Below are 8412 nucleotides of genomic sequence, written 5' to 3' on the forward strand. Positions count from 1 at the left end.
AGTCTTGGGAGAATGATGATTTGGAGGGGCAAATGAGCACAAAATTTAGAAATTCCAGTTGGGTTAGAAAGTAGACAGGACAGGCTTTCCAATAAGGACACTTGGGCACATTTTGGACACGTGCAAGTGCCACAAATCAGGCTCCAAACTAGCATGACGCACAGAGAAAATGGTGCGGCGCACACAGGAAAAATTGCCAAATTTACTTCCGTTTCGCAAAATTTCGATTCGCGACTTCTCCAAGTGGGCCCCCTCATCTACATTTTAGTTTTCTGGCACCTAAGGTGGCATTTAAAGTATTTTCTATCCAGATTGGCTTCTATCCAAGTGGTGAAGGAAGGAAAATGGTCACCCAAGCCATTTGTCATGTTTGTAACGCTACACCTGTAGCCGATGGTTGGCTCTTCATCTCCATTTTGTAATGATTCGAGTAACTCGCCAACCCTTAGGCGTTCTATCTCTTCATGGCACATTCTATATATTGTATGCAAACCATTTTCAAAGGGTTGGTTGGCTTGTAACTTCTCGAAGACTGTGGGAAAGACACTCTGCTTCTTCACTATATATTTTTGACAGAGAATTAATGAAAGGCAGTGGCTCTGTTTCATGAGATTCATGTGGTTGTGAGTGTAGCAAATGTGTCTCTTATGTTTTCAATGTATTTCGTTATGTTTCATAATTCAATTCATGTTCATTTTGAGTGAAATTTTCTGAGTTAGATAAGGTAGAATTCAATTTTATTGCTCTGCCTGTGGGAAAATTTCATGTTTAGTGTTCTTCTTCTGTTGAAAAGGATTCATGTTCCTATGCCCTTTTCACTCTCCTAAACAATCTCTCCATTCCAAGTTATTTCAAACTAAATTGCTACACTTTCCGCCTGCCTTGCCTCACGAAGTAATCTGTGCCTTTGTATTAAATTATCTATTCTTTGCTGACCGTTGGTCCCATACCATCCTAGAAGCCCAGTCATTCATAAAAAATTGTTTCTTGTATCCCTGTTCACTTACTCGTCTAAGATCAATAATTCACTATAAGTCATCTTAGACCATTTTTTTCTTATCTATTAACTGAGCGTGACTCAGAGAGAGCCCTCTCTTGTTTTGGTAGGGCTAGCTACCAGACTGAGTGTGGTTTGTGGTTACCCTGAATTTTGCCTTCCTTTAGCCTAGGGTAGATTTAGGTGCTAACATATTGGTCGGTCAATGAACAATATTGCTGAATACAGCACGTTGTTAGAGCTCCTCTCTGATGCCATTACGCGTGGCATACATCGTATCACCGTCAGTCTAGACACACAACTCGTCATCCTACAACTCACTGGTATCTACTCCATACGGAATCCAGCTATCTATCGCATGTTCCTAAGGGTCAAGATTTTGGAAAGGCAGTTTGATTCTATTCAATATCAGCATATTTCCAGAAACTTAAACACATTAACAGACTCATTGGCAAATTATGTGTTAGATATACATTTGCAACATTTATAAAAGAATCATTTCATCAAATATTTGCATCAAGATCACATAACTCAACCAAAATAAAGCTCTGAAAATCAAAAATATATATATAATTGTTTATGGTTCATACATAATGTTCTGTAACCAGGAAAAAATCGGTCAAATGACCCAAAAATCAAAATGCTGGGGGGCACCCTAGTCTAATGATTCTGGTGATAACAAGTCACTGCCTGTGCAGTCATGCATAAAAGCCTAGTCCATCGACTCGACACTGAAGTGGTATGTCGTTGCAACCTCAGAGGTAGCTCGTCGGTCCTCACGTCCGAAATATCAAGAGAGAGGCCTTCGATCTAATCCTGCAATGCTGAAAGAGTCTCAGCCACATCAAGGTTGCGAAGGATAGCCCTCCCCATAGCCTCTCCCACTAGAGCAGCAGTTGGTACTCTCAAACGTACCACTGGCCGAACTGGTCAAATATCTACATGAGCACATGAGTTTTGATTAGTCCTGATAGAAGAAAGCACAAGAACATTATAAAACGAAACGATAAATAGAGATATGGTCAAAGAATTTACCTATAGCACCCCACTACTCACCAGCCGGCAACACCAAATCCGGGTCACCCCGGAAATCCATACCAGCATATGGATACTCAGAAAAAACCATCTCCTGGAGGTTGAACCACTCAAAGAAGGTATCAGAAAAGGAAACTTGGGACTAACCAGCATGTCGAGCCATAAGGTTGACCCATATTTGCATCCGTGGCTCAGTCGGTGGAGGTAAGCCAAGTGAAATGTACTGTGGCTGCATCAGTGGGATCTTTTCTAAGGCGAAATTGGTCAAAATAGAACCATAGCCGAAGTTCTTGGATTTTACACCTTTTACCTTGGTCAGTTGTTCTTTCATCATAGGGAGTACTGCGTCACACCAGTTGAAACCTTTGGTTCAAGGCATTCCAAGGTGTATTTCATATAAGACCTGTTAGCCATGTGAAGAGCTGCAATACCAGCTAGTCTAGCAAAAGTGAACAGAATGGTCCTAAGCGACCGATCATTGACATCTCGGATGTTGATCTTGCCATCCCTACTCAGCTGAGATCCCTCTCTACAATACCGGCGAATATAATCTCTCATGGATTCGCCCCCACAAGCGGAGCCTGATAATGAAAGAGGGGCACCACAACTCCATAAACCGGTCAAAAAATAGATGTTCATGATAGCCAATGGGATATATTTTCCTCTAATCTGAAGCACCTGGTTGGTAGGATCCCATGCATCAAGAAGATATTGCAACAAGTTGATTTGTTGCCTCATGCTAGAGATGCAGAAAAACTTGAACAGGCCACAGTTCCACATTGCAGTTACCCTAACCGGATCATGTAAAACAAGCATGTCCTCCTCTTCATGCTCGCATTCTTGCCATGTAACAACCATTTTGCTCCGATAAATATCTGCAAAACAAGCAAGAGAAGAGTGAGGGTCCTGATTTGGTAGAAAAAGGCAAAAATTCCATAAGAAAATAGTGCAAAAATTTCCCTTCTCGTGCCCATCGTACCCCCAGCAGTGTACTGGGTGAGATGCATACTGACTGTCCAAAAGCCAAGCCAGTATGCATTACACCTTTCTATACAGGAAGGGTGCGATGGAGCCAAGGAAAATTTTTCAAACCCTAGAGGCCTAGAAAAACAAGGAAACATGCACAGAATTTAAAAGGAAGGAATGCAACTGAAGAGCTCAGGTTTAGCTCCTACCTGGTCCAGACGACGCCGAGAATCGTCCACAGAATCTCCCAGAATTAGCTAGTGAAAATCAAGGGGGAAAAGCATCTCCAGAGCTCCAACAAACCAAAGTTCAAATGAAATGGTAAAATGAGGGGTAAAAACCACTTTTAAATTACTTTTCACGTAATTCGAGTAAAATATTAGTGTTTTAGCTCAATTTTTAAAACATATATTGTTCATTTCTAATCGGTTTGATGAAGCAATTAAACAGGCAATATAACTTTTGAAGGAACAAAGTGGTTAGCGGTGAAATTAAAATCAATAACTGTTATCACGAGTAGTTTTTATATGAAGTTCAAGATCATTAAAAATTAAACCTTAGCAATCAACAAACGTTCCCCCAGAGTTTAAGCTCATTAAAAAATGAACCAATTTCCAGTAAATAACCATTGTGAATGCATTATCATCAGCTTTTGAGCCCTGGTCGTGTTCTTACCATCACCTCCACACTGTTTTAGCTGATCATTCACCCCCATTGGATTGTCTACTGCTTTTGAGGAACAAATGCGAAGAGTGATCCTGTTAGCCATCCTTGTGACATTGCCGTGATTGGAAAATTCCAAACCGTACCTGGAATTAGCTGCTACCTGAAATTATCACTCGTTCCTCAAAAAACGAGTCTCCTTTAAGATCTTTTCATCTGACTCGTAAAATATGAAAAGATTGCTGAGCAATTGGCCTCTCCAGCTAGTTAAAGCTACTGGAAGTGCTATCCCTCCTCTAGATTTTAATCTTTTTGGACCTGAGGGATTATTACACAAAAAGATCGAGCGCTTGATTTTTTCGGCTCGTTAAAATTACTGAAAATTCATCCCTTTCGTATTATTTTATACTTTTTCGGACTTAAGGGATTGTATGAAGAAAAATGATTATTGGAGTTTCCTTTACGTCCCTTTCAGACTTTTTAAAATTGAAAAGGACTGAGTTATCTTTGTCGTTAAACTCGTTAAAATCGAATAGCGACAAACTTGTCCATACAGACAAGAACGAGTTTCACTGTCGCTAGGCTCGTTAAAACATACTGACGGGTTTGCCCAAAGGGAAAATTATAGGACAAGCATATGTTATCCTCCTCAAGCTTGATAAAAATAAAGAGGTACTGGTAAGAAATGACTGGGGAAAAATTGGGAAGAAAACTTGAAGAAACTTTATTGGTAGCAAGTCGCTCTTGAACATGACACTTTCACTTCACATCAGAGTCGGGTTGGGTTGTTCCGTTCATCGGTTATATCACCATTGGTCCACCGCACCATCCATATTTAGGGTTAATGCTACCAATCCATGTCAGTGTCACCGGTATGTTCAAGAGAAGTCGCTAAGAGAATTCACTTGTGTCTCATCCGTTGCAATACATTCACGCTCCATTCTTTCATGACTGCCACCCTGAAGCTTGTATCATCAAATCGTTTTCACCTCCAAAATCGCCTACTCCATTCAGTGTCGTAGATGTGGGATTCATTAAGGCCCTCCTATGATGGGTCGCTTCTTGTCGACATCAGCTCATTATCCAAGAAGTCGACTTAGGAACAACCCTTTCAGTACTTTGAAGCTTGCGTGCCTCAATGGCATGTTTCTCACTTACGGTGACAGGTTTGCATCAATGGCCTTCGATCGAAAGATTTTGTGTGGTGTTCGATGCCAAGTCCCTTTTCACATCATGCAAATTGTACTGTAGTACCTTGAGGGTCATCATCATTATCGGTGATTCCTCTTGCGCCTATTAACGGTTTACATCATTAGCTAGTAATCATGCAATGTCCTTCCATGTTCGACTCCAGAACATCTTTCACATGGATTGACTTCTACTCAGAGTCAAGATTGAACGAGTTTGAAGACCCCGGATCTAGTTTCATCCATCTGGGCTGTGATATATTCAGGAAAATAAAAACATCAAATGTACATTGTTGCTACACAGATGATCATCTGAACCAAAGGATGATGACTCTATCAGAATCATCAGTCTGCCATAGAGACAGTTGCCTATCTTATTTACATGAAAATGAATTTATAAAGCTGAGCATGGGAATGCCTGCCTCAGCTAGATCATGAAAAATATTATGAAGATAATGTATTGTATTGTATCTTATTGTAGGTCACGTTCTAGCTCGAAAAAACTTCGAATCCTCATGATAAAGCATTTCACCCAACATGAAAAGATTAACGACCTCATGCTTTAGGGGGCAACTTTTATAGACATTTTTGAGCACTGCAAACATGTCCATAAGCTAAGGGTTCCTAAGTCCCTAAAAGTGTTGCTTCACACCCTAAAAGAACAAGGTCAGTTGATTACATCATCTCCCAGAAGTTCTCCACAGAAAATTGCTCAGAACTGGTCAAAGCTGGACCATACAGACTGCCCAATGCAGAGGATGTGATGCATCTCACCTTCCCATTGAAAAGGGTGCGATGCATACTGAAAAGCCCTTCTGTAGGGTGTGACGGGCGAGAGTGGAAAAATGGCAGAGACAGTTTTCAAGGTTGATTGTCATGGAATCTTCCAGAAGCTTCTCCTCTGACACTTGCCTTTCTGAATTCGCCCAGGGATGAGTAAGAGATCATCAATCTCCAAGTGGAATCAAGAACTATCAGAGAGAGGACACTAATCAAAATCCTAGAAGCTGACTCACCCCCCTGCAATCATCTATATATGGATCCCTCATCCCAGAGATCCAGAGGCTGGAATTTTGTATCTGGTAAGGAAGTGTTGTTGGTTTCTTGGTGAAATATCATAGTGTTTGGTGATCTAAGCTTTTCATGAGGTGAAAGAAGGGCTTTCATGCTGGAGGATGATGCTGGGTCAGAACAATTGGTTGTAATCCTCTTTGCTATTCTTGATATTAATAAATATATTCAAGTTTTCCTCCACATTCTTGTATGTTTGATGATATATGCATTTGTGTGGTCAATATATATCTAGTCCTATATTGTTTATGATTGTAGATCTCTGTTCTTCGATAGTATTATGCTACTTTGATTCCATAGATGCTCTTTGAATCTGGGTAGACGAAGGAGAAGTGACAAGGATCTATCACAAGGGAGAGGAACCGAGTAAGGAACCAAGTGCAAGACTGAGGTTGGTGTCCTTCATTACCGTCTTAGCTACTTCTCATAAAGGAAAACAAAAGTGGTTTTAGTTTATTTGTTTCTAAGATAGCTACCAGTCTTAGTGGGACTAGCAGCTCCAACTGGACACTAGATTTCCTGATAATAGGAGGTGGGCCTTGAGGCTGGCAATCTGGCTTCATAAATAACTTAGCAATCTGGGTTATTTCTGCACTGGACAATTGAGAGCTTTGCTCAAGAAAAAATCCCATGGAAAGAGGAGCAAGGGGATGAGTTGGATGGAAGTGCACCATGCCATTGATAGACTCAGCAGTTATGTAGAAAAGAATAGTTTCTGATGGAGTCATAACTACTTTACTGACAGGGTCATAGTTTGCACAACAATGGTGGATGAGATCTGCGAACACATTAACTGAGGGAAGGTAATATCTGGGGAGATTGGACTCCCATATTCCAAGGATATTAGAGTTACTGAGATGGCTATTTCTAATTTTGTAAAATCCTTGGAGATGGTTCGTATCACCAGATAACTCTTTAATTTGAAAATATCTGTCAGCCAAGGGTAACCAGTCCTGGTCTTTGTGAGGTGCATTGATAGGCGTGACATTGAGGGCCACAGGGGCCTCCATGTTTATTACTCTGTGTTTTTAATTGGAGGTCAAGTTCCTGTGGGAAAAATGGGAAAAAGAGTGGTTCTGGATGTCTTGGTATGGCAATTATGGACTGCTTCAGTTTAAATTTGGCTCTTATAGGTATAATTTACAGAGGAAAACTGAAAATACAGCTTTGGGAGGTGAAAACGGGGTAAATACCTGTATTTTGGAAGTGAAACAATGTAATTTGTAGGTTGATCGATGAGTTGTGGAGCAGGATGCTGGACTTTGCTTGATCAGGTGGTGGACTAGACGCTTTTGCGGTTGCTTGGATGTAGTTTGCATGCGATAGTTTTGTGGAAAGAATGAATGAAAATGGGCGAAAATGGTAATTTCACGAGTTTTTAACAGAAATTGGCTTCGCAGGGCTCTTTGGCGCTTTTCTGTCACTTGACGTCATCGGGATGTGATGTTTTGTCATGACGTAGGGGTATGGATGCTGATGTGGCAGTGACGTGGTGATGACATCAACGGGCGGGGTCAGCGGGAGGGCGGTAAGTGGTATCGGCCCGCACCACTTATGTGCTAAGGCGGTTTTGGGTGGAGGGGCTGCGAGCATGGTGCAAGGGCGCCACGTGTCCTTGTTATGGTGGTAATACTGCCAGCTCCCCGGGCGATAAAAATTAGCGACGGAGGGTCTTGCAATATGATCGTGGGCCATTAGATGCACGAGCCCAGATCCAATGGTTGGTGTTCAATGGAGCTGGCAGAGGATTATGGCGCGGGGCCCATGTAATATAAACAATGGTTTAACACTTCTTCGGGCGATTATTATTGGTTGTCAGTGTGTTTGTTAATTAATGCATATGGTTAATTAACCACATCTTGCGCAGCGAAGGTTTTTAATAAATTCCAGATGAACCATTAAACCCTCATTTATATAGTGCTATGGTTATAGATTAACAAGGGGTGGGATATTCATTTTTTGGGGATTTTTTCATAAATTTACACAATACGGGGGGGAACAAATTATATGGGAATTATATAATAGAGTTAAAGTTAATATGAAAATTGATATAAAAATAAGTGCTAAGTTATAATGTTTAACAACTTAGGCTTAACAAGAAAACATGGATCTTTACACAAGAAATGCGGTTTAGTGCTTAAGTAAAAATGTGGTTTTAGGTCCAGAGATAAAGTGATTTAAGAGGGATATCAAGCAGATCTCAACACCCTGGGTGAAATTAGTAAATGTTTTAGGAAGAAGTGTGAAGGGAATTTAGTCATGCCTCAGATCTCAACACCCTGGGGGAAGTTACTAAATGTTTTAGGAAGAAGTGTGAAGGGAATTTAGTCATGCCTCACTTGATTTGTAACCAAACAGTTGCCATGGTACTTATGATATCAATAAGTTGAACATCTTTGAGAGACAAAATTAATCATAAGCCTGCTTTTGCAACACCAAAACTACCTACCTAGCCTACAGTACCTAACATTTTTCTTCTTCTTCCATGGGTGC

Source organism: Pinus tabuliformis, chromosome 5_1 (assembly GCF_031772625.1).
Source record: "Pinus tabuliformis cultivar Carrire ecotype Pingquan chromosome 5_1, CPIR1, whole genome shotgun sequence".
Taxonomy (NCBI): Eukaryota; Viridiplantae; Streptophyta; class Pinopsida; order Pinales; family Pinaceae; genus Pinus; species Pinus tabuliformis.